Below are 27,751 nucleotides of genomic sequence, written 5' to 3'. Positions count from 1 at the left end.
GAAACAATATCCAATACATGGTACTCTTTCTTCCATAGCCGGGATTCACAGGTCCAGGAATAAAGGGGTGGAAATGGGAGTGGCACTACTCACCATTACCCCCAGTGACACACTAGCAAAATTTTTCCTTCCTGTTCCCATGACTTCATGCTGTGCTGTCCAAGAGGTTTTAGTTCCAGTGGGAGAAATGCTACCACCGGTAGACATAACAATTACTCCATTGAACTGGAAGTTAAGACTGCCACTAGGCCGCCTTGGGCTCCTTGTGCCTGAGTCAACAGGCCAAGAATGGAGTTACAGTGTTGGCTGCATGACTGTCTGACTACTAAGGAGAAATTGCACTGCTATTCAACATTGGAGGTAAGAAATAGTATGTTTGAAATACAAGAGATCTCTTAGGGTATCTCTTAATGACCATGTTCTGTGATTAAAATCAATGGAAAACTACAACAGCTTAATCCAGGCAGAACTAATATTAGCTCAGACACTTAAGGTATGAAGGTTTGGTTCACTCTGCCAGGTAAGAAAACCATGAGCAGTTGAGGTGCTCGCTGAAGGGCAATGGGAATGCGGAATGGGTAAGAGGTTAAAGTAGTTATCGATGCCAGCTACAGTTATGTGACCAGTTATAGAAACAAGAGCTGTAATTTTCATGAGTTTTTTTCTCCTTATATTGTTATAAATGCATTTGTGTGTCTATGAACATATGCTAAGCAAATATCTATGTTTTCTTTTCTCTCTTACTTCCTTATCATGCAACATTAAGCTGTATTAACTTTATACCAGTAATGAAGTATTGCTAATATTACATCAGTATTTAAGTTACGGGAAATCAGGAGAGTAAATTTTACTCAAGAGCTTTATCTCCTCTTCTAGGGAAGGGATTTTTGGTTGCGCACATCCTGATTGTATCATGTTAGGTGGCATTATAACTCTGCTGTCTTTATTTACAGATTAAGTATGGCTTAAAAAGAAGTGTGTCGGTGCCAGATTAGCAAGGGCAGGATTTGTGACGGTGAATTTTTCAATTGGACTGGACAAAAGGATGCTCAGATAGCTGGTAAAACATTACATCTGAATTTGTCTTTTCAGGTAAGATTAGCATTTGCAACAGTGAACTGTGTGATGAATATATGCCCTCACCAATGTGGGCAGGCAACATCCAATCGATTGAGGGCCTGAATAGAACAGAAGCACAGATGAAGACAGATTCCAGTCTCCCTGTTTGAGCTGGGCCATCCATCCTTTCCTACCATTAGACATTGGAGCTTCTGATTCTCCAGCCTTGGGAATTGAACTGACTTACAGCACTGGCTTTCCTGGTTCTTCAGCTTATAGACAACAGATCTTGGTAACTTCTTGTTCTCCATAATCACATGAACCAATTCCCATAATCAATTTCCTGTTACATACATATATATCCTATTGGTTCTCTTTTTCTGTAGATACCTGACTAATACAAAGGGTTAGTGGTTAATATTTAAAATTCAATAGGCTGGATTTGAACTCTTGCCGGCTCCACCATTCACTAGCTGAGTCCCGTAGTTTTTTCAGCTATAAAAATGAGGCTAATAATTGTCTGGTTGTGAAGATTAAATGAGCTAATACGAGAGAGCCTTTGGAGTATGCCTGGCACAGATAAAAGCTCAATAAATCTTAGCTTCAAACTACACAAGAATCATCATGTCAATGAATCCCATAAACCCCTTGAGTTGCCCAAAAGGCAGCATCTAGGTCATTTTCTCACAGTTTGCTTTGTAGGAAATGTCATGACCTGTAAAACCTTATGTAGCAAGGCTCTGCTTAAGTCAGAACCTTCTTTAAACATTGAATGGACATTTATCCTCTATTAAAATAAATGTGGTATAAACCTAAAACTGTTGCAGAAAATAAAGTGTATTTAAAAAAGAAAAATACACTGATGAATGATGAAAGCGGAAATCTCCTTTCTTTTTTCCTAAATTACTCAGGTAATTGTCTCAATCTTTGTATCACATCAATGATTGAGTCCTGACTACTCAATATAACAGGTTTAAAATGAGAAGGTAATATGATGGGATGAAAAATAATTAACCTGGAGTGAGCCTGGTCATCCCCCTTTCTCCTGAGACTAAGGAAAAGCACTGATTGCTAGAAGCCCTTTCCCTCCTGGAGAAGATGGGGTCTCTCTGCCTGGGAGAGTGGGTGAATGGAGATGCCTGGGAGAGTGGGTGAATGGAGATGCCTGGGAGAGTGTGGAGTAGCCAGGCTGGGGGCTGGAAGAGAAGAGCCACCTGGGGCTGAGGCTGGAGAGATTTGGTGCACCGAGAAGAGAGGCACGAGGGTATGTGAGAGGGGCATTTCAGAGGAAAGGGATTGTTGGAACAGTAGCTGTGGGGTGGTGTTTTGATCTCTTTCACAGTTTCATTGTTTTGTTTTTTTCAAAAACTCCACTCAGAGGATTAACATGACTTTCAAAAATTTATGTTGGTCATTGGCCTGTAATTCTGCAACTCTGTCAGCATCTCAGAAAAGTACAAGGCCATTTCCAATTTGGCAAAGGATTCAGAAATACCCTTTCGAACTTGAAAATCCAAATGTGATAGTCTACAGATTCCCCAGTCCCAAAATATCAGAGATATTTTGTGTTTTAAATGTACATTCCTATTGTGTTTTTAAATGTGCATTCCATTCCTGTTGGAATGCCTCGCTCACAGGCCAGAGCGCCTGCCCCATTTCCATCCCTTTCCAGCATCTCCTACAGTTCAGCTTCTGCACTAATCTGGTTGCATTATTCACCTTCCTTTGCTTCCCAGTGGCTCCCTCTCTCTAGCAGCATCCAGGTTCATGTTTCTTAAATGACCCTGGCCCTCTATAGACCCTCCTCCTATATAAAGTTCTCTACCAGACAGGAGCCCAGAATGCAGGCCTCCAAACAGGCTCCCTGCTGTGCACACCCAGCCCTTTACACAGGCTGCTGCTTGTGCCTGAAATGCTTCGCTCACCCTTCCTTCCTGTCTACAGAATTTCTACCAGGACTCCCTTGAAAACCTCCTGGCTGCCTACCTGGCTGTCCCATCTCTGTCCAAAGAGAAGGGAGCATTTCCTTTATGGCTCTTTCTGCCATGTGTAAATCCTAAATTTTGCTGTAAGCATTAATGTTTCTCCAGCAGTTCTGCAGTCCAAAGGACATGAACTTGCCCTTTGTTCATGCTGGACACTCAGGGTAGAATAAAGGCGCGAATGTGCTTAGCACCGGGTTGTTTTGTTGTTTTTGTTTGCTCTTTAAGGAAACCTGGAGCATCTAATCACCATATCCCGTTGTTTTTAACCCAAAGAAGTTCAAAAATCACCCACAGGACTTTTATTTTTTTTTTCCTATGATTTATTTATTTTTTTCCTATGATTTATTTATTTTATTTTTTTTCTATGATTTTTTTCCTATGATTTTATTTTTCCTATGATTTTTAAATTTATTTTTCCTAAGATTTTTTTTTTTCCATTTTGAAGATCTATGTCTTTCATTAGCTGTTAAGTCTTTAGAGACACATGAACACTTTCAATCTCACAACTGAACATCATTTAATGCCGTGAAGCTATATACCTACTGGAAGATCCTTTGGATTCATCTGAGCCATTCTGGAAGCCACAAAAACATTTTTATATTTTCACAGAAACCTATGGGTGCCTTGTACATGGTAGGCAATTGATTAACATTGAACTGAATCAGCATTTTAAAGACATAATATATTGTGTCAGAAAAAGGAAAGCACCTGCCTGGGAGGAATCCCCAAACCTTGCAGAATGTAATAATCTACCGTCTCCACTGCTGTTCTCGGGCTACTGAGCACAGCTGGAGGAAAGCCTCCTAGTGAATCGGTTGTTCCTGCTATAATCTCTTGGGCTCAGGCATTGTCAGGCCCGCCCCTCTCCTGAATTCCTCTAAGGAGCTGTTTTTCAATTTTTTACTTTCTTAAATTATCCATCCGCTACTTTCCAAAGAGAAAACAGAAGCCATCTGATGAACTTTCTAGTATATCTGTCACCAAAATTTTGAATATTTTTAAAGAATGCTTTCTATTACAAACATTAGAAAACCTAGCTCAGCTGGTGCCATTGGCAAGCTCATTTTGTCAGCTCACATCTCCACAAGTGTTGTAGCAGGGCCTGTGAGTTTGGTTTTTCAGTCGCTCAATGATGGTGTCAGGGGCCCAGGGTTTTTCCATCTGTCTTCTGTACCACGTCAGCTTGTCCACAGGCTAGTTCCAGGCACTACATCCACATGCAGCAACCTTTTGTGGAAGAAAAATTGTTCCCAGAAACATGTCCAAGCCCCACAGCAAATTTCCCTTAATATCTACTTGGCCAGAACTAGACCATGTGCCACGCCCACACCAAATTAACCCCTGGCAAGAGGAATATGTCCATGTTTAGCTTCTTCTAGGTTAAACCAAGCATCAGGTTCTCTTTCTTAAGGGCTGAAAACTGAAAGTTGCAGGATGGACTTAGCCCCAAACCCACCCCTCCTTTCCTAAGTTTCACTCACTGCTCTTTCTCTGCACGTGGTACAGAGCTTGATTAATATGTGTTGAGTCGATAAGTGACCAGCCATGTTCAAATACCGAATGAACTTCTTGGACCTCTGTTTTCTCTTCTGCAAAAGGAGGGATTTAATATAGCTTAAGGTCCACTATTACCGGCTCCATCTCCATGACTTCCTCATGAATGCGGAGGGTTCCCATACCTTAGGAGTACCTAGCCTGCCCAGGGCGTGGCTGTGACTCCCTGTGGAAATTGTCAGCTACCGATGACAAGAGGGGCAGTAGCAATCTTCGTCAATGTCCAGCCACGGCTCAGCAGACAGGAGTCCACATGCCTTCAAACCAGCTTTAGTTTCAGCTCAAGGCAGCAAACAAGGCAAAGTCTTCCTAGGAATGCTGTCTGGCCCTGTCCATCCTGCTCAGGGAACCTTCGCAGGGTGAGGCAGTTAAGAGTTTATCACCATAAGCCATTGTTTTCATAGCACTGAGAGCTCTGGACTTTCCCAGGAATTCCACTGGAATGTAAACAGTCTTCAGATCCCAGGCAGAAACCAGCGGATATCCTGAGCTGTCCGAAGTCCCATGTTGGATCCCAAAGATTTGATCTCTCTCTCTCTTTTTTAAATCTCAAAATGTATTTTTGCTCACTAGATAGACTTCTTTTTCTATCACTGAATATTTAACACACCTGACCTCAGTTAATAGTTAATGATCTGAAATGAAAGAATAAATCAACTGAATAATAATAATGTAATGAAGGTGTTATGCAAACAAGTCTCCATGTTTCTGAACTCTAGAAACTGTCAGAAACATAAGCTCATCAAACGTCCACCTTTTCGTTGTCTCAGCCAGGCCCAGTGGCTCACACCTGTACTCCCAGCACTTTGGGAGGCTGAGGCAGGCAGATCACCTGAGGTAGGGAGTTGGAGCCCAGCCTGATCAGTATGGAGAAACACAGTCTCTACTGCCTCAGCCTCCCGAGTAGCTGGGATTACAGGCATGCACCACCACAGTCTCTCCTGCTTCAGCCTCCCGAGTAGCTAATAGCTGGGCATGGTGGTGCATTCCCGCAATCCCAGCTACTCTGGAGGCTGAGGCAGGAGAATTTCTTGAACCTGGGAGGTGGAGGTTGTAGTGAGCCGAGATCGCACCATTGCACTCCAGCCTGGGCAACAGGAGCGAAACTCCATCTAAAAAAAAAAAAAAAAAGACAGAGAACTACAATTCTGAATTGTTGTTGTTGTTTAATGAAACACAAATTCTTCTCCTTCCTATGCCAGAGTGTTCTGCCATCTAGCACGGCCCTCAAGCAGAGTACTTCAAAGACAGATAGTCCACAGGAAGCCTGGGACTAAAAAGCTGATGTTAGTCAACTTGTGTGTCGATGATGACCGTAGCTCTAATGGTTTTCTGCCTCTGTCTCTTAGGTTCTTTCTGGACCATTTCATGGCTCAGGAACCACACCCTCCTTCCCCACTTCCTGCATGCATGGGATGGCCAGGTACACTGAAGGTCAATCTTGTGAAAAGAGCACTTCAGAGGCAGGAGGATCTGGATTTGAATCCTGGCTCGATCCCGGGTCAACCAGGACCAGTTCTGCTTTCTGACCTGGGGCAAGTTACCCAACATCTCTGAGCATCTGTTTCCTTCGCTATAAAATGAGGAAAATGATACCACGTGGGATTGCTGAGAAGGTAAAAAGAGAAAGCACATGAAAAGCTTCTCAACATGACCTCTCACAAAGCACTTAACTGTTAACTCCCTTCTCTCCTCTTAGCAGCTGCTGTTTCCTGGAGTTGCAAACCTTTCTAGGTGAGCTCATGTGAGACCATCTGAAGCATTCCAAGAAGTAGTCCAGATATAAAGACAACCTTATTCTTGGCCAGGTGTAGCCTTATTAGAATGATCCATTCTGGTAGAGAATCATCTAGCCCCTTAGAGAACGATGACACCAGGAATCAGAGGACACAAAGGTCCGTTACAGGATGAGGATATGTAGATAAATGTTGATGTCATGTTTCTTTCCTTTTTTGGTTTCCTTTTCCCTTGAAAATGCTTTCAGATCTCTGAGACATCCCAGTGTCATCTTCCTCTTTTAAAACCCTCATGTGCTCTTTTCCATGAAGGGCTGGTTGGCAGCTGCTGAGGCCCCAGGCTGAAGGCAACTCACAGGCTCATGGTGCACCAACCCCTAACTACAGGTGGGCGGGCGGGGAGGGAGGCTGCAATTTCATTCGCTTCTTTAGATTGATATTTTGACATCTTCAGAAGCCTCTGTTAAAATGGAAATGTGGAATCTGAGTGGTCAAACTGGTATACCAGGACATTTTGGTGGCTACTCAAGTCTGATGAAGCTTTTCTAGTAACTTGTGCCTTCCCTTTCCTAGGGACAAGAGTGAGTGAGGGATAAGGACACAAGACAGCAGCAGTTTCAGCCCCACTCCTATAATACTCTAAAAGTCTGACCTTGCATCTTGGTAGTCTTCTCTCAGACAGAGGGATTAAGAATATTAGAGAAGTAATATCCTGATACTTATGCATTTTAAGGTAAGCCACTATCAGAAAGAACAATGGGAGGCCCAGAAGCTCACCCCCAACCACTCCAACCAGATACACCTAAGTCTGGCTCAGACCAGATACAGCCACCTTGGTGATCCAGAGAGGCCTCCTACTGGGTGCAGCGGCTCAAGCCTTAATCCCAGTGCTTTGAGAAGCTGAGGCGGGAAGATTGCTTGAAGCCAGATGTCAAGACCAGCCTGGGCAACATAGTGAGACCCCATCTCTACAAATGAAAGAGAGAGAGAGAGAGAGAGAGAGAGAGGAGAGAGTGAGAGAAAGAGGCCTCCTATCAGGAATCATGCTCAAGTTCAGATTCAATTTCAATGAGCGATAAGAGAGTAAAGAGGAAGAAGGAAGGAGGTTCCAGAAAACCCCAAGACTGGGATGCTGGGCTGCCATTGTTCACAGGAATTACTCATCCGTGAGTCTCCATCTGGTTTCACCCACAGGCCTGTGCATCCCGTCTTGCTCTCTAGGAACCAGAACATCTCTGTGGTTCTTTGGAAACAAGTACTCTATTTCAGGGGCTCTTAGATTTTTGTTTATTTTTAAAAAGGGATGATGGTGGTGAATTGCCTTAGGATGACTAAAATAAAAGCATTAAGAAACCCCCTAACTCCAAATACATCTGGAGTCATTCTTTCCTAATAAGAACAATATTTTGTTACCAAAAATGGTAAAAGGCTGGAAGGGCCCACGTCTCAGGATAAAGGATAGTTCTTTACATTTAACTAATTTACATTCAGACACAAATTTTCCAAATTGATCTTATTTTTTTTCGTTTTGCCATGGATTGATAAAATTTTATTGCAAATCACAATAGAGAATTAAAAGATCTGTGTTTAAATCCAGGCCCTGATGCTATTTACATCCCCTGGGCAAAGCAATTATTCTCTCTGCTTTCTGTTTTGTTATATCCTAAAGGAGAGAATTATATTAGTTGATTTCTTAAGCAGCTCTCACTTTCTTTGAGCTCCTATTTCTCTAATGTGGAAAACTGAGTTTTGCTTCCATCTCTACACAACCACATACTTCATCTACTATTTTATAACAAATATTGTTTCCCTGATTTCACCATTTGCAGCCCAGATAACAACTCTCTTCCTAGGATTAGTGAAGGCTTGTAATATCATACAAAACCCAGTAATTTTCCCACTAATCGGGGAGTTTCCCAGAATTATCTGCCAAAGATTACTTTGGCATCTACAACTTTTTTACTTTTCCGTCATCAGTACTATCATCAACAAAAAATATTTCTTAAGCTAACAAGGAAAATACTGAACAAAGAGAATAAAGACACAATCCTAGAACGGGTAAAGGTTCAGACAGTCTGTTAGAGGGCAGTGCTTTCCTCCAGTCATAACCATGTCAAGGACATGAGACAGGGATGACGGTGATTGGAACGACAGCTTTGAGGATCACACACTGAAATCGTTAGCGGACAGAGAAGACAGTACCCTCCTTCTAATCAATCCAAAACCTTCGTAGAATAAAACAGGATTATGTAAGAAGCTAGTCTAAGGGGAGGGCAGCAGAAGTGAGACTTTATGGGGCCAGATGTCAAGGACATTTCACAAAATAGAGCCAGACCTTAGACCAAGGTTGTGACTGGGGCCGATGTTGGTGGCCCCCAGAGACATTCAATCACGTCTGGAAGCGTGTTTGATTGTCACATGTGTGAAGGAGTGCTATTAATATCTAGAGAGTAGAGGCCAGAGACACTGCTAAACATCCCACAGAGCACCATTGTCCTATAAACACAGAGCAGTCTCCCCAGTGAAGATTTATCCAGCCCAAAATGTCAATGGTGTTGAAGTTGAAAAATCCTGCATTGGAGTACACTTGGGAGCGATCATGAGACTAAGAGCAGAGGTCATTTCACATTGTGTGATAAACAAGGCAGAGAAGAGGAGAGTGAGGAGGTACATTCCTTACTGAAATCTGGACACCTCCCATCCTTTACTGAGGCCCTGGAATCAGTCCTAAGAAGTATAGAAGATCTAGCATCCCGGCCAGGCCTGTTGTCCTGAGAGCAGAAGCAGGGAGTGGGGATGAGAAGCAGAGGAAGCTACTGCTTTTCCTCATCAGTGCATTTACCATGGAAACCGCTGGTGTGAAGATGGCTAAGACCAGACTGGACGAGAAGGAATGAGAGCAAGTGAGGTGAGGGCCAAGTCACCAGACCCAGAGGAAAGCAAGGTGAGCAAAGCATATCTGCTCCCTCGAGATGTGCAGTCCTAACTCCCACACTTCCGCCAGCTCAGAGCAGCTGCCCTCTTAGAACAGGGCCACACCTCTGTCGGGGTTTAGCACACAAAAACCCCTGACCCGAAGTGCTCTGAGTAACTAAATAATCCCGGGGTAATTAGGTAGTCCCAAGGGAATCCCATAATTCAAAATTATGGGCTCCTGAAGATCCTATTTGGCCCCTAAAATCTTACTGTGATTCATTCTTTCCTTAATCAATATTTATTGAATACCTATCACGTGCCAAACCTGTCTGGCAGGTGAGAAAACAATTGGAAGCAGAAACAGACATAGTCCTCTGACGCCTGGCACTTAGAGTCTTTCCGGATAAATAGTAAGTAAGTAAATCACACGAGTATCATAGTGAAATGCACACTCTGAAAACGTATGTACTATGAGGGATATCTTGGGGCGTCTGTTAGCCATGGGGGAACGGGGCAGCCTTTTTGTGAAAATGGGGCCAGAAAGGCCTTTTAACTAAGGGGGATTTACTGGCAAAAAGGCTGTGAATTTACACTCTTGATTGTGTATCCAAGTGAGGTTGTAGGCTCAGGTGCAGCAACCCTCTGATGGGACTGGGAGAAATTGCTATGTCCCCCGTGAAACAACCCCATATTCTGTCTTTCCAATCTCAGTGGAGGCTGACTCAGTTCCCAGTACTCAGGCCAGAAGTCTTGGGTCATCCTTGACTCTGCTCTTTCTGACATCTCACAATGAATGAATCTTTATTGAAATTTTACTGGTTCAATCTTAAGATTACATGCAGAATCTGGCCGTTTCTCATCAACTCTGCTATGTGCTCAGTGCAAGCCACCAGCACCCCTCACGTGGCTGGTTTCAGCAGCCTCCTAACTGATCACCTGGCTCCGGTCCTTGCTCCCTACAGTCTATTCTAAAAATAGCAGCTAGCATAATTCTTTTAAAATGTACATCAGATCACATTGTTTGTTTGTTCAAAATCTTCCGATGATTCCCCATGGCACTCAAGAGTGAAAGTCAAAGTCCTCACTGAAACCCACAAGGCAATTCACAATCCACCTTCCCGAATTATGTCCTAGGCCCCACCTACCTCCCTGCCCTCAGCATGCTGGACTTCTCTATTATAGCAGACACACCCCTTCCTCAGGGCCTTCGCACGGGCTGCTTGCTCCCCTCCCCTGGAGTGCTCCACCTCCCCATGGCCTCAGAGCTACCTCCTTCATGAACTGCAAATCTCTGCTCAGATGCCAACTTCTTCATGACATGTACCCTGACTATCCAACAAAGTTACAACCTATCCCTCTGCACCATTCCCCACTGCCATTACCTGCAGCCTTTTTTTCCATAGTAATTATTAATATTTCCCATCCTCTCTATATAAGTCTTAATTAGTTTATTCATTGTTTATCCGCCCCCCTCCCCACCATTAGCATGTATGCTTTTAGAGGCAGAGATTTTAGTCTGCTTTGTTTACTGATATATTTGAGCATCCAGTAGAGTGTTTGGCATATACATATACACAGCATAGATAGATAGATAGATAGATAGATAGATAGATAGATAGAGAGAGAGATAGAGAGATAGATAGAGAGATAGAGAGATAGATATGAAACAAAACAAGGCTATTCATTCCATTGCTATGTAGATTTAGAAATTAATATTTTAAATCTTATGATTGTATAATAGTGAACACCATTACATCACATTGCACTCATTCATAAAAATAATCTTTTTTTCCAATATAAGCTTTTTATTTTTGAGACAAGGTCTTGCTGTACTGTCCAAGCTGGAGCACAGTGGTGTGATCACAGCTCACTGCAGCCTTGACCTCCTGGGCTCTCAGCATCCTCCTGCTTCAACCCCCTGAGTAGCTGGGACTAAAAGTGTGTCCCACCACACCCAGCCGAGTTTTTTATTTTTGTAGTGAGGAGATTTTACTTTGTGGCCCATGTCTCAGACTCCTGGACTCAAGTACTTCTGCTACCTTGGCCTCCCAAAGTGTTGGGATTACAGGCTTTGGGCCACCTTGCCCCGCCTAGACATTTTAAATACAGGATTTCATTCATTCGATTTAAGTATATCTTTGTTTCTATTTATTTATTCACAGCAAAGAGCCGTAGCATTTTATTACCATTACAAAAGTCAACAAATGATATTTTCGTTGAAATATTCACACTGAATGCTGATTCAACATGTGTGGCAAAGAGGGATGTCTCTGGAGAAGGAAATTAAGGGAGACCATTAGCAAATGTTGCCCACTGGCTAAAATAAAAATGAGCTTGTTCAACCTGGCTGGAGGCAGGCCTGTTAGGGGTGTTCTTCTCACTGCGTCCTGACTAAAACCCAGTGGCATTAAAAAGCATCACATTTCCCAAGTCAGCGGGTGCCCCAGTGGGGTGGTGCTGCTCTCAAAACCCCTGTGTCCCTAAACACATCCATCCTCACAAGATCAGTTTCCCCAAGTGCTCGTTCCAAAAATAGTCTCAGGGTTGGCAGAAATCATTCAGGAAGCTTCTTGAAGACCTTCTCTTTATTTCTCAGTCTGACTTTCAGCTTGTCCCCGCTACTGTAAGCAGCCTCGGCTTCCCAAGGTCACTAGCAAACTTCTATGTTTGCTAATACCCTTGGTTTTCCGTGGCACTGGTTGTGACCGGCTGTTAGACTAGTGGCTCCCCTGTTAACAGCACCTTCACTTCACACGCTTTTCTTGAATCTGGGCTGGGCTTGTGACTTGTTTAGTAAGTACAGGGCATACTCAGACTCTCTCCTGGTTAGAAAAAATCATCATCAGCAGAGGGCAGCAGAAGGGAAGCTGCGACAATTCTGGACTTAAGCCTTCAGGAGGTCTGGCCACTTCTGCTTTTGAGCTCTTGGGAGCTCTGAGCTGCATGAGAGGTCTAGCTACCCTGCCGGTAAGGCCACTGAAAGAGACTGCATGAAGGAAAGAGACTCAAGACTGCAGGCAGAGAAAGGCCCAGCCATTCCAGTCTCCATGATGACCTGCTGACCACGTGAGTGGCCACCTGCAGGCTGGCAGACGAACAGCCAGTCAGTCTAGCATTTTAAGCCACTAAAGTTTTGGGGTAAACTTTTCAGCAACATTTGACAACCAATAACACTGGTCATTCACAGACGCCTTTTTTCTAAGTACAAGACAAAGATTCAAATGCAAAGAAAATATGGCAAACATTTCCCCCCAAACAACCTTCTCAGTCAACAGCCAAATTGTAATTGGTCATCGGCTAAAAGAAAAAAAGCCACAGCTCTTAATTCATAAATATCCATTATTCTTTTTCTCTGACTCTTTAATGCCAATGCAAAGGCAGACCAGTCCGCTTCTGACAGTCTTAGGGACTGGCTTAATTCTCATTTAGCCAGAAGCCATCAAATAGAAGCCATCGAAATGAATTATCCACTGCTGGATACGTGATAGTAAATGAGATTGCTCCCACTCTTCTAGGATGTTGTTATTTAATTTTCCCAAATCATTTCTTCTTATCATCCTCCACAATGAGAAACAAAAAAATTAAACTGGTTAAGATAATTTTTTTAAAAGCCTATAACTAGAATTTTAATCCCCATAATCTGCAAAATATAGTAAACAATTTAACTGCTTCCGCAATTTGAAACAAAATTCTATAAAATACAATGCTGTCTACACGGTAGAGATGACTTCTTCTTATCTGAGGAAATGAGTAATTGGGAAGCAGGTATTGTTGAGTTAAAACACAGTGGTCTTTACATGGTTTCCAGTATTGCGTATCGAAAGGTAGTCAACCACAATGCAAGCCTTCCAAATCCAAATCCTGTCTTTACATAAACTTTCTTGTGTCTATTCTTGATCTTCTTAGGGAGAGGGTGAAAGTCCACATCTATCTCTGTGCGGAGGTTTTGGCAGGTCTCATCTGAAAGTTTCCTGCTATAGCGTCAGGTGCACGTTTTCATTGACTCTAGGCATGGCCTCCTCTCGTTTCTGCTCGGTGTGGCATCGGAGTACAAGATGGGAGGGGGCTCTGATCTCCACTCATCTAGTCCGCTAGAGAAATACTTAATATTTGTGTATTTGTCCGCTTTCCTCTTGCTTGTCCACTCTTCAGTCCTGCACTGCAGTGCTTCAATGTAATGCTGGACCATCGCATAGATAAATCGGCACTGTGACTCTGTCTGGACCACCCCTGACTTTTGAGACCACACCATCTGGATGGTTTGGGGAACGTCAATGTCGCAGTCAATATCTTTCTCTCTGATCATGTCAATCAGAATATCAATCGCAATGAACGTCCCTGTCCGGCCAATTCCAGCACTGCAGTGCGCCTTGACAAGCCCTGCATCCATAATGCTCTCCTGCTTATGGTGGCATCTCCACCAGGAAGTCCAGCACACCCCTGAGGTCGCTGGGCACTCGGTGGTCTGGCCAGGTCTAAAAGTGGTATTGCCAGACCATCTCTCTGCATTCCCCTGGAGTAGAGCTTGTCCAACCTTGAAAGTTTACATTCTCTCAGCATATAGTCATGAGCTGCACTTTCTTCAACGTTCCTAACACACATGACGCCATAGTCTTTTAGAGCACACTCATCAGGCCAGTATTTGACACATTTACCCATTCCTCTCTCCGCTTCTTTCATTGTCATGACAATCACTCGGGAGTCTTCTTGGAACACCATCCACCAAAAGTCGTTCACTGTGTTTTGCAGGCAGCCTTGTGTGGCAATGTAACTCTTTCTGGCCTTTGAATTGTTGACTTGGTTTCAGATTCAGGCACAACAGCATTTGCAGTGATGCAATCTGAAAGGGGCTCATTGGGGTCACCGTGGTGTAGGACAAACCTGGTACTGTCAAAGGGAAGGATGTTTTTCTATTACATTTTCTTGCCTTTGACCCTTTTTTTGGTTGTAGAAAAGTTTGCACTCCGCTTGTTGCAGTGTCTCAAATTCTTCCCAAAAACCTTGTTTGACGTTACCTCTGGTCTCAGCTCATTTTCTTTTTTCTTGAACTCTGCTTTCTATTTCAGCAGCATTTATACGAGTCATGTTAAGGGGCTGCTTGAGTCATAGTCCTGGACCCAGTGTTTCCACCATAGGATTCTTCTCGTAATGTTCCACAAGATCTATCAAAGAGTCAACCCGTTCTCCTCCACAGCCAATGCCATGTTTCAGTTCCTGACAGCGAATCACGACATGGGTCACTTTAATCTTGCCGTCATTGCTGTCCCCTTTGTCATCACTGGTGCGCACAGAGAGAACAATATCTCCAGCATGGCTCTGGCTCTCTCATACAAGAAAGCTAGTATGTGGTTTTTGTTTGTTTGTTTGTTTGTTTGTTTTCCGTTGATAATTTCTCTGTCTCTTTCCTAGAGAGGTGTTAGTGAAACCGCCTTTCAGAGGTAGGATATGCATAGTTCAGAGGATACTGAAGCTCAGGAACAGCTCCATTCTTCTCTTTTAATTGCCCGTGATATTCCATGTAATACTGGACCAACTCAGCCAAAGTGGCAGACTTCTCCCCTCCACACAGGCCATGGTAATCACCAGTGTCCTGAATCTTGATGTGGATGACAGCTGCATTTCTACTAGCAGAAAGTGTGAAGTCTCCAGGGTTACTTTCATTAGGCCCTGCCAAAAAACTGCCATCAACTTCGCTTGTCAACAGTAGGTTTTTCTGCCTCCATACCGGTGCTATGTGGGTGAAACCATTCTCTCCAAGCCTCAGTTTTCTCCATTCTTTTCTTTCTATAAATAAGGAAAGTAGGCTGGGCACGGTGGCTCACACTTGTAATCCCAACACTTAGATAGACTGCGGCAGGAGGATCGCTTGAGTCCAGGAGCTCGAGGCCAGCCAGGGCAAAAAAGCAAGACTCATCTCTACAAAAATGCAAAAAAAAAACTAACCAGGCGTGGAGGCTGTGGTGGGAGGATCACTTGAGCCTAGGAAGTCGAGGCTGCAGTGAGTCATGATCATGCCACTGCACTCCAGTTTCCTTTCGTTTTATTTTTAACGAGCAGGAATCTTTTTAAAATGGAAGTGGTTTGTCCTTGATGTCTCATTTTCCTTACTAATACACAAACCCAGAGAACTATTTGCAATGGTGTAGTATTTAGAACAGGCCTCAAAACAGAGAGGGCCTATTTGTTTCTGTTTGAAGCCACCCTTTGGACAAAACATCTGGTAACCTCGGGTGGCCCATGAAGCAATCGGCGAGATCTGAAGTATGAGAACAGTGCGTTCTTTGAAATCCCTCTGACAAGCAGACAGTCCCTCCTTCCCTCAAACCATCCTCAAAGGGAAGTGTGTCGGCTTGGGCAGTAATGAGATGATGTGGGAATTCCCCTGTCCCTTTGGTTTACTTTACAGACAAACTTCATTAGGGTTAAAGATGGGTCATTCCCATCCACAGATTCCTTCACTTGAAATCAAGACTTCTTGGGAAATATAAATTTGGAGAATAGGTGAAAGTGAACTGTAGTTCCCCCAAAACAAAATTTTTTAAAAATCAGGTATTAAAAATTGCTGTTTTTAATACCAGTTACCAATAGATGGCAGCACGGGATTCATTTTCGCCCATAAGCAGCTTCACCCCTGCTTTTCCAGGTGAACGTTCACTGACAACCTCAGCCCCTCTGACGCTCTTGGTGTCATCAGAGAGCAATCTGAGGTGTGCAATAAGATCTTTGGGTTACCCCCTCTTCTCTAGGTGACCTCAAACCACAATCACCCATCAACTGTGGTACTGTGACCTGGAAAAACAGCAAGGAAACTAAAAACAAAACAAAACAAAACAAAAACCCATCCTGTGAGCTTTGCAAGGGAGAACAAGATCATGCCACACAGGCAGTTAGCAAACTAAGTTGAAGATGGGTTCTGTTCAGAAGAGTCAAAAAACAAAAAGAACAATTTTTGTGAATTGCATGTTTAAGATCACTGTGTCTAAACAAAGGAGTGTCTCCTGTGCAATATATTCTGACTTCACCCCTGCAGCTCCTTCCAGTTCCAAAAACCTGTGATCTGTGAATAGAAAAGTTTCAGCAGATAAGTTTCCAAGAGAATGACACTATTTCTAGATACTAGGCTAGTAGCTATATGCATTAAAACACAAAATAAATGAACTTTTTTCACGCTAATCAAAATATTTTTTTAACAGAAAGGAAACCAAAACTTATCAGACCCAACCCACTAGAACTGTTTTTTTTTTTTTTTTCCAATGCACATAGCAATAGATTCATGTTTTGGAAACCAATTATGTAGGCCATAACACCCGTTGGAGAAAGAATAGCATAGCATAGCATAGCATGGCATAGATCGGAGTGTATCACATCCTACAGATTTGCAAGGTAAAATTTCTGGCTCTATGTTATGGGCCAAAGAAAACTTGCAAAACTCTACCATAAAGAACAGCACCTGTCTTCAACCTTTGTATCTTCCACATCCCAATGCTGATAAGTTCCTCACCATCAAAACATCTAACTAGACAAACAGAATTTTTCGTAGGTTTGAGTGGCACCAGGCTCAAGTTGCATTAATCTCTTCTCGATCATTGAAACACAAATACGGAGAATTCGTTTATTTATCATCATTTTACGCATATCCATGCTTTTCCAAGACAATCCCAATTTCTGACATTTTGTTCTACTCTTTCATAAGCACATTCATATTGATGACGTTGTGTGTCCTGAATTTCAGTTCGGAAAATATAATGGTTAAATCAACGGATGTGGGATAAAAACTTCAATGTCTGAAGTGGCTGGGTGGATAGAATATATGAAGCAAGCCAGAAATCGAAATGGATTAGAATGTATATTTTATAGAAGAGCTATACATTTTTCAAAACTTAATAATAACATTAAAAAAGGAAAATGATACTGTGCTGGGTAGAAGAAATTAGGTCTTCTATGGACTGAGTTTTATCCCTTCAAGATTCTTAGGTTGAAATCCTAGCTCCCAATGTGACTATATTTGAAGACAGGTCTTTAGGAGGTAGTTTAAGGTTAAATTGAGGACATAAGTGTGGGGCCTCAATCCTCTATGACTAGTGGCCTTATTAAGGGAGGAAGAGATCTATCTCTCTCTCTCTCTCTCTCTCTCTCTCTCTCTCTCTCTGTGTGTGTGTGTGTGTGTGTGTGTGTGTGTGTGTGTGTGTGTGTGAGAGAGAGAACATGCAGCAAGGAAAGGCATGTTACTACATTGCAAGATGGCAAATGTCTGTAAACCAGAAAGACAGCCCTCACCAGAGAAATGAATAAGGCGGCACTTTGATTTTTGAGTTCCCAGCCTCCAGAACTGTGAGAAATAGATTTCTGGTGTTTAAGCCATCAGGTTTAGGCTATGATCTTTTGTTACAGTAGCCTGAGCAGACTAATGTGAGGCCTTAGGCCTGGGTATGCCCAGGACCTGCCAGGGAGTAACTTCAGGATGAATGAAGCACTGCAGATTGGACAAAGCACAACCTCATTGGGATAAATATCTGAAGTCATCTTCATTTAAGCATCAATCCTCATCAGGGCTCTGAAGTCCCAGAGCAACCTGTAACAGGATATTCATTCATTGAACAAATATTTTAAGAGTACAAGATTAAAACTAGTTTGACTGTGAGTCAAGTGGGCCAAAGAACAGTGACTTGGAGAGCATAGAAAGAAAATGTGAGCAATTCCAGAAGAATGGGTGCTCTCTAGAGTTTCAGAATGAGCATCTCAGCACTCCCACACCCATGGGCCTGGGAAGGGATTGGCATCAGCAGGGCAGGGACCATAGCGTGGGCTTTCAATTACATCTTCTCGTCCTGCTCCAAGTCATTTTCTCTGGTGTTCTAGTACAATTCAAATATTATTTGATTTAAGCCTCAAGGTTTTCAGAATTTCTTTTATTTTTTCAATAATTATTTTTTAAGTATGTTGGTGAAGAAAACAGATGAAAATTCTTGTGTTTGTGGCATCTTTAATTCGGTAGATAATAAACAAAGTGAGTAAAAAATGTGAGATGGTGGAAGGCTGTAATATGCATTGGCAGTATTGCTTGAGAATATTTAAGTATTGGAAAATAAGTGAGCAGCTTGAGGGACAGGTTAGAAAGATCAAGTAGAGCATGTGTACGTGCACAGGGGCGGGAAGGAAAGGCAGCCCCAGGATACCTGATCTTCATGACACTGTAATACATGTGAGACACTCGATATTCATGAGTTCCTTATTTGGCTACTCATTTGTGAAATTTATTCTGACCTTGCGTTACCTTTGCCCACAAAAACCAAATACAATGTTGGTTGCTTGGTTAATTGTCAAGCACCAGCCATCACCATGTGCTGGATCCTGATACTGTTTCTGTCTGCTGAGACCCCGTGCTCAAAAGTTCAACGTTGGGCTGGGTGCGGTGGCTCACACCTGTAATCCCAGCACTTTGGGAGGCTAAGGCAGGCAGATGACCTGAGGTCGGGAGTTTGAGACCAACCTGGCCAACCTGGTGAAACCCTGTCTCTACTAAAAAATACAAAAATTAGGCAGGCATGGTGGTGGGCATCTGTAATCTCAGCTACTCAGGATGCTGAGGCAGGAGAATCACTTAAACCAGGGAGGAGAATCACTTGAACCGGGGAGGAGGAGGTTGCAGTGAGCTAAGATCACACCACTGCACTGCAGCCTGGGGACAGAGTTAGACTCTATCACAAAAAAAAAAAAAAAAAAAAAAAAAAAAAAAAAAAAAAAAGTACAATGCTGGTCCTAGTGACTACCAGGAATGGCTGGTGTGGTAGAGAAAGAAAGAGACATCTGAACATTGTCCTGGTTAGGGTTTTTACCCGTTTGTGTGCTATGTGAGGCATATTAACTCACTCCCACTTCTCCAGTGTGAATTTTGAGTCAATTTAATAAACTATACGATTTGATCACCTTCATTTGATCTGTGATCCTTTCTGGGAGAGTTTGCCTAACTGTGGACTCAGAGGCTGCCATTGATTGCAATAAAATAATTTCCCATGTGTCAGTGATTAAAAACAAAAAGTATAACAGCATCCAAAATAAAGCATGGAAGGGAGCTAGGGAGTAGTTTGGGGGATGGATTTCCATTTTAAATACAGTCCTCAGGGAACGTCTGATTGTGAAAATCCCGTTTGAGCAAAGACTTGAAGGAGGTGAGGAAGAAAGATATGTAGCTATCTTACGGAAGATCATTCCAGACCTAGGGAGCCACAAGTGCAGAGGCCTCAGCCATGAGTTTGCCTGGCCAGCTCCAGCAGCAGGAAGGAGGCCAGTGTGCAGTGAGCAGGGTGACAGGAACTAAAGTTTGACGTTACTGGCCTTATGGGTCATTGGAATAACTTTGGCTTTTACTCTAAGATGGCTTTCCACTGGACAGAAAATTGGTCATACATATATATGTATATTACATGTATATAATACTTTAAGTTCTGCAGCACATGTGCAGAACATACGCATTTGTTACATAGTTATACACGTGCCATGGTGGTTGGCTGCATCCATCACCCCATGCTTCCCTCTCTGTGTCCATGTGTTCTCATTGTTCACCTCCCACTTATGACTGAGAACATGCAGTGTTTGTTTTTCTGTTCTTGTGTTAGTTTATATTTTTACGTGATCAGTCTGGCTGCTGTATACCAGAAGGGAATAGAGAAAGATTGTGGAGGTCGGTTGTGAGACTTGTGCAATGATCTAGGCAAAGATGACAACTCAGATCACGATGGTAGCAGTAGAGGTAGAAAGAAGTGATGAGACTCTGGATACGTTCTGAAAGTGGAGCCGTTGGGATTTGCTGTTGGATATTGGAGAGAAGCAAAGGCAGGAGTCAATGATGAATCCAAGGATTTGGGCTTCAGCAGCTGGAAAGATGGAGAGGTCAAGAATGCAGGAGGGAGAAATTTGGGAGAAGTTCGTGTCATTTTACAGAAGAAGCAACGGACACTTAAATAACGTATCCAAACTCACATAGGAAGTTAGTAACTCAAGCCAAGAATCGATCCAAGCCAGGCCATTTCCAAGCTCGTGTGTGTGTGCTTTCTCTCTCAAGTCCCTGAGAAGACTGCCCAGGGAATAATGGGAGCTGAGTGGATGGAGCGGCTTATTCTGCCTGCCATGGGGTTCAAAGGTTTCACAGAGGAAAATGTGCAGCTTGGCCTTGAGGGGTCTGGACCAGGTCAGGGAGAAGAACAGGTATTCTAGACAAAAAGGAACATGGATAGAACTGAAAAATAAATAGTGCAGGGAAAAATCAGAGGTTTGAAATGTCACTTTATAGTTCTGTAAAGCTGTCTTATTCATGTAAAGATAGGGTCATATCGCAGCAATGCTTCAATATGCTGTCAGTGTGTAGCTAACCCAATTATTGCTAGAAGTGGGAATACAATGTTTTCACTGTGTGTTTATCGTTACGCAAATACGCATGTGCAAAGTCTGCATTGCCCCTCTGTTGCGGAGGAGGCACTGCTCAGATGCTGCAGACATTGCTTCCAAGTGATGCAGGGAGGCTGGTGTGGGGACAGTAAGAAGAAGCTGGAAGGTGGAATGGGCAAAGGCTTCTGCCTGGTGAAGGTCCCCTGGCACCGCCATGCACAGGAAGCAAACGGAGAGGATGAAATCCCTTCTCCCTCCTTCTGCCTTCCAGTCTCTCCTCAGGTTCCTTTGGGGTGGACCCCAACATGGAGCTAACATGGGGATAACAGGAATGTCAGAATTCACCCCAGCATCAGAAAATAGAGTATAAACAGCTTAGCCTGGAGCTGAGAGACACTAGGGCAGGCATCCCCAAACTTTTTACACAGGGGCCAGTTCACTGTCCCTCAGACCGTTGGAGGGCCGCCACATACTGTGCTCCTCTCACTGACCACCAATGAAAGAGGTGCCCCTTCCTGAAGTGCGGCGGGGGAGGGGGGGGTGGATAAATGGCCTCAGTGGGCTGCATGCGGCCCACTGGCCGTAGTTTGAGGACACCTGCACTAGGGTATCAACCACTAAAGCATTAAAATGGGAATAATAATACCTGCTTTAAAGGTCACATTAGATTACATGTGTAAAAATACAATGTGCTTTGTATTGAAAATAACATTATTGACAAAGGCTATGGAAGGTTTATTGGGCTGTTTGTAAGGGATCAAACCAGTGTATAGGATGTTGACATTCTGCTTGTTAGCCACTAACTTGTATATACATAAGCAAATAAGGTAAAATTAACTTTAACCTTGAGCTTTAATTTTGGAACAGTGTCGAGCTGCTTTGTTACAGACACTTGTAACCAGGGTGAAAGATGTCCAGTGTCCTGATTCTGATGACTGTGTATGTGAGGGCCCCTCCCCCGACATGTAGGGAAGTTTTCCAATTCTGGAAAAATCCCACATCTTAGCTCTGGGAAAGGAGCTAACTCAGACTTGCTTCTTCTCAGCAGGGAGCCTGGAAGAAGCTGGATTATTGGATGAGGGTGCATGTCTGTTACATTGCTGGAACAAGCCGTTTTGGAAAACTGCTTCATGTTGTGTTTGTTGTTTATGGTAGACATTGATGTTTATATTGACTTTTTTTCAGGATAATTTTGTCACAGAGCTTCTTAAACACATTATATTTCCATTTCTGTTGATTCAGTTCGCAGAAACAAATCCTGTATTAACATGTGGTTGATCCCCAAAACCTTGCCTTTGAATTATGACATTTATTTTTAAGAATCATTTCTTTTGTTTTACAAAGGGATCTTCACTTTGTATTTCATGAGATTACATGTGTTACAGATTATATTGACTTACTCATTCCACAAATAATAATTGAGAGCTTACCATGTGCCTGATCCAATGCTAAGTGATCAACCAAAAAGTGATTGTCCTTGCCTCTGCGGAGGTTATAATCTACTGAGAAAGACAAGAGACAGATATACAAACACACAAACACAAAAGTTCTCTATGAGGAAGGACTCTGTGAACTAAGATGAAGAGCATAGGCACTGAATTTAACATCTATGTTTAGAGAGGTCTCCTAAACATATAATGTTGGAACTGTGAGCTAATGGATATGTCAAGCCCATGGTGGGTGGGTGGGTGCTTTGGCAGACTCAGGGTGGAGGAGAAGACTACCAAATGGTCCATCAGTATGGCTGAGATGCAGTGAGAGGCCTTGGAGAGTCCAGAGAACAGCCAGACCCTCCCACTGTGCATTTTATTCTAAAGTCAACAGGAAGCCTTGGGGGGACTTAAACACTGGAGTGACATATTCCGCTTTGACTGTTGTGTGAGGAATGGATGATGGTGCAGAAGCGATGGAGGAATTTAAATAAAAGGATGCTGCAGTGGTCCAAGCAGTATCACCCTGTGTCTGTCTCCAGGGATGGACATTCACCTAGAGAGAGAAACTATCATGGCTTGGACTGGGGGAAGAGCGGTAAAGATGAATTGAATTAGATTCGAGCTCGATTTTGGAAATCTGATCTGCAAGACTTGGTTACTGATTGCATTTAGAGGAGGATATTCCTGGATTCCTTGCTTCTGCAGTTTGATGACTAGAAAAAAGAATTTTCGGAAGAAAGGACTTATGGCAAGAGAAAAAATGAAGGAGAAAAAGCCAAAAAGGATGTCAGGAGTGAAAGGCTTTGCACACCCAATCAATATATGCACATACAATGAAAAGAAATGCACTCCCATATAAAAAGGGCTCATACACAATAATCGGTGGTGATAGACTGACTCACGGAAGGCGGTAGGTATCCTTTTCTAAGAACTGAAATCTCTGTAGCAACAACTTAAAGTCGGGCCGCTAGTTTTTCTCTACAAACTTACTTTGGTGAATTCACTGCCATTTAAAAAAGTTAATGCCCCTTGGCTTTAGAAATGGGAAAAAAAACTCTAGAAACAATTATTTAATATAAAATTTCAAGGCATATAAAAGGTAATCCTTTGGTGTCAGTTTGCTCAACACGAAGTCATAGCTATTGCATCTTGGAGAATAAAGAGCCTCTGTTAGAAATGATCTGTGATTTTTAGACCTCAGATTGATTCAGAAATCGGCAGAGCCGATATTAGAATCCAGGGGAAAATAAGAGTTGAAATTCTTAAATGAGTCAGGACAGATGATCAGAATTATCTGGAGACAAATTATCTACTTTCAGGTTTCAATAATCCCAGCTGGCTTTCTATGTTCCCCAGAGTCATTGAAATACCATTCCATGCTTTAATTTAACTGTTTGGATAGGGTCATAGGCTTTGTAATAAACTCTCTAATTTAAATAGATCAATAAGATCATAATTACAGGTCCTCCTTCAACAGTCTCTACTGTAGAGTCTGAAATGACAGAGAAAACCTTTCTATGATAACTAACTGCCAAAACAAAAACTCAAACCTTCTAATTTGATTTCAAAGATATTTCCCAGTATTAATCATGATAGACCAAACCATTAACGCATAATGGGATAAGGCTTTAAACATAGAAACTGTCATTCACTGAACTTGACCATAAAATAAATGGCTTCTAACATTTTATCTTCAGTATAACTTGGCTTAACATAGGTTATTTGTCACATGAAAATCCTAGCTGATGATGCCTGCAGATGAAAATAGGGTGGTGAGAGTTTGGCCTTTGACATCGAAAGCTGTTTATGGAGACACTTCTTAATGGTTCAGAGCACAGACTCAGGGCTTAACTGCCTGGGTTTGAATTCTAGCTGCCCTTTCTTACCACCACCCAATTTCTACCAGTGTGATCTTCACTAAGTTGACATCAACACTCTGCACTTTGGTTTCTTCATCAATGAAGATAAGAATCTACCCAACCCTAGGGTCTCATATGGTTTCAGTGAGGTAATGTGTCTAACGGGCTTATGACGTGCTCCCTCCGTGTAAGCACTAACACTCTGGGTGACTGTGTAAAAGGTGGTGTTTGTTTGGGTTTTAGCTCTTCACAAACGAACCACAGGAAGATGTGGTGACTTGATATGAGCAAATACTTGTACCAAATTCTTTTTCAAACCATTCCTGGGGTGTATTAGAACCTAAACATAAACAATATGAAAAGACCTGCCTTGCAAAATACTTGATGTTATTTGGATCCTTTTGACTCTACTATGTTTTACTTAGTTGATGAATGACATTCACATTAGAGATGCTTACGCAATTTAGGTATTATTCAAAGAGCTTGGAAAAGCAATACATGATGGCTGATATTTTAAAAATTAATTTTGTATTTATCATGCCCGTCATGTGCACAGCACTTTGCGAGCCTTATGGAAGAGATGGAAAAATCTTAAAATATGATTGCTTAGGCCAAAGTAGCTTATAGTCTTACAGAGAGGTGGATATATATTCAGAGGGTAAATCGAACCAAGTTGGGTGGTGGCAGTGTTAAGTGTATCTAAAATTAAAGCTCTCCAGGCTCAGATGCCCAATTATAATGCTAGCGTTACAGCCTTGCAATTACTTTTAAGCCCCATGGATATGCCAGAAACAGACAATCTTCCTGGGGCCTGTGGCAGTAGGTATGGGCAGGAGAGCAGGTCTTACAGAAGAGGCTGCTTTTGAATTCCATCCAACGGTGTGGCAGTGGTGAGGTGTCTACCTATCTGACTGGCCTTAGAGAGTAGGATAAATATCAGGGGTATTTCTTTGATACACTCTGATTTTTAGGAGCTTATTATCTCATCAAAGAGATGAGTTGTATGCCCTCCGAAGCTGATCATTTCATTCCCCCACTTAAAGCCTTTTAATGTCCTTCAGGACAAAACCACAGTCCTTACCAAAGCATGTAAGATATCGATGACTTGTTCCTGTCAGCAATAGATAGGCGTGCTTTCATCTGCAAGTAATAGGACATTCAACTAACAGTGGCTTCAACCAGTGCTCCTTAAGCTCCAGTGTACCTTCTGATCACCAGGGCTTCTTATTAATATGCACATCCTGATTTAGGAGGTTGGGGTGGGGGCTTGAGATGCTACATTTCTAACAAGCTCCCGGGTGGTGCTGATTCTTCTGGTCTAAGGCAAACCTCGTGAATAGCAAGAAATTAAAAAGGGCTTTAAAAGATGAAGTTTTCTGCCTCTCATATGACAAAACATCTGAAAGTTGTTCTACACTTGATTCAGAAGATCAACAATGTCAGTGCTCTGGGATTGGCAGATCAGGGATTGGCAAACTATGCCCCACAGGCCAAATCTAGCCCAACAATTGCTTTTGTAAATAAAGTTTTATTGGAACACAACTGTACTCACTTGTTTATGGGTTGCCTGTGGCTACTTTCACACTAAAATGGAGCTGTGACAAACACCCAGAAAGCCCAAAATGTTTACCTTCACCTGGCCCTTTATGAAAATAGTTTGCTGACCCCTGGCTTAGACATCATTATTCGCCTCTGATCTGGGCACCTCTCCTCTGCAAACTCAGTGAGGACTCCATTAACCAGGAAGAGAGGCAGGAGGAAGCCCCGTGTGGAACGTGACTCCTCTCCCTCACATCCTGCCATCCCCTGGTGTAGATTCACCTTACAGCCATGGCAACCGCGGGCAGTTCCCCAAAGGCACCATGCTTCACTGTGGCTTCAGAAAATGTCATGTGGGTTTTGAGGACAATGAGATCAGAATGTTTGCCTAAAACAGTATAAAGGCTTTTAGGCTGGGCAGGTAACTATGGGGACGACACGGAGAGTGGCCTCAGGTTCCAAGCTAAAGCATTTGGACTTACAAGTCATAGGGGTGGGCAGTGGCAGCCTTGGGGATGTGTAAAGCATGGGGTCAGTTTAGTGCTTTACGCATGTAACTCTGAGAATACTGGGCAGATGGCCTGCTTATTAGTCTGTTACGACTGACATGAAATACCACAGACCAGGTGGCTACAACCACAGAAATTTAATTCATTGCAGTTCTGGAGTCAAGAAGTTCAGATAGAGAGGCTGGAAAACTCAGTTTCTGGTGAGGCCCTCTTGCTGGCTTGTAGTTGGCCACCTTTTCTCTGTGTATGAGCAGAGAGAACATAGTGTCTCATCCTCTTCCTGTAAGGACACTAGTCTTATCAAATAGGGCCCCATCCTTACGAGCTCATGGAACCACAATTACCTCCAAAAATACCCTGTTTCTGAATACAGTCACATGGGCTTAAACATATGAATCTGCGGTGGGGGGAACATAATTCAGTTCATAACAGCTGCTAGAGGGAGAAATGTGTGCAAGGAGACAAGTTGGACGTATCCGTGAGCTATTAGAGACTGAGAATACAAGGCCTGATCTAGAAAATTGGGCTCTAAGAATAGAAAGGAAGGAATGGGTGACAAGACAGAGATTGTTAAAAAAAAATCAGTAGGTCTTGGTAACTAAACGAATTCAAGCAAAAGTGATTGTGTCTGACAGCTATGTTTAAAGCCGAGTGGGTAGGGAATGGAGCCATAGTTAACAGAACAGTGAAGACATGGGGACGAGAAAGTCTTTGGGCAAATGTAGTGGTTTGGGATCTATTTAGTCTGAGGTGAGGTTATCCAGGTGTATTTGGAAGACTATTAATTCATCTTCCCTAAAGTAAATGCTACCTAACTCACCTTTTATCAAGAAGTTGTGAATATTGATTTTTTTTCAAAAGTCATTGCACCCTTCCCTTGAGACCCATGTAATCATTTGTAAGCATGAATGTCAGGTTCTTCATGATCTATTCCTAGTCCTGCATATTAGGATTTAAGCCAGCTTCTCTTATTCTGATCAGTGGGGATGTCTTCATCACCACAACCTGTTACACATAAGATTCTCTAAAGAAATAGAGAACATTCATCTACACATGCATTCAAGCAATATATATATATAGTAAATGTAAGATACAGTCTGGCACGAGGGATTTCAAGGTGTCTAAAAAGGACTAATTTTAGCTACATTGAAAGCGAGCTTTATAGTTCTGTTTTAAAAGTGCTTACTCATTTTCTCATGTAAGCTTTCACTTTCTTAAGTTTTCTTTAACTGTCAGGAAAGAAATGAGACAGCATTCTGAGAAGGACCTAGATATGCCACAACGAACCTTCTGAAGGAGGCTGATAGAAGGGACAACCCGCCAAGTCTGGGAGTTGACTTGACAGCCCTGCCCACGAGAAGCTGGCTAAGACAGCACAGCAGAGATGCAGCCTGAAGACTGGGGTGCGAACACGGCACAAAGCTACCATCACCGAGTCTTGTATTTGCCTTATTTGTGAAGACCATTGTACTCGCACACCAACAAGAACTCACCGCAACTGGCCTCAGCTACGGAGTCTACAGTCCTTGGAGAAAGAATAAGTCAGAAAAAACACCTTCAGGATCCTTCCAGCTGTTTCCTATGATTTATCATTCTTACGTTATAGTCACTTCAAAATACTCTTTTAACTTCATACTATGAATTCCAAACATATTTAAGGGTCATTTCTGCCTTTGGGAGGATATAAGACCACTTGTGCCACCGCTGTCTCTTAGTTGGCTTTGATATTTCCTTTCATGCGTGCTCTGTTTTCCAGTAAAATAACCCTATGCCGGG

At 42.7% G+C, this 27,751-nt stretch overlaps 1 long non-coding RNA gene and 1 pseudogene across 1 annotated transcript; one reads left to right on the top strand and one right to left on the bottom strand.

Moving 5' to 3' along the window:
* The first annotated feature begins 153 nt into the window (after positions 1-153).
* LOC141584127 (uncharacterized) lies at positions 154-27,751 on the top strand. Its single transcript, XR_012517074.1, has 4 exons — positions 154-360; positions 1,093-1,351; positions 5,948-6,214; positions 27,195-27,751. It is a non-coding gene; the product is annotated as an uncharacterized LOC141584127 (long non-coding RNA).
* LOC101053516 (tyrosine-protein phosphatase non-receptor type 11-like) lies at positions 13,256-15,024 on the bottom strand (annotated as a pseudogene).

The sequence above is a fragment of the Saimiri boliviensis genome, chromosome 4, assembly GCF_048565385.1.
Source record: "Saimiri boliviensis isolate mSaiBol1 chromosome 4, mSaiBol1.pri, whole genome shotgun sequence".
Taxonomy (NCBI): Eukaryota; Metazoa; Chordata; class Mammalia; order Primates; family Cebidae; genus Saimiri; species Saimiri boliviensis.
The sequence above is the reverse complement of the archived record's forward strand: the minus strand, read 5'-3'. Positions and strand labels throughout refer to the sequence as shown.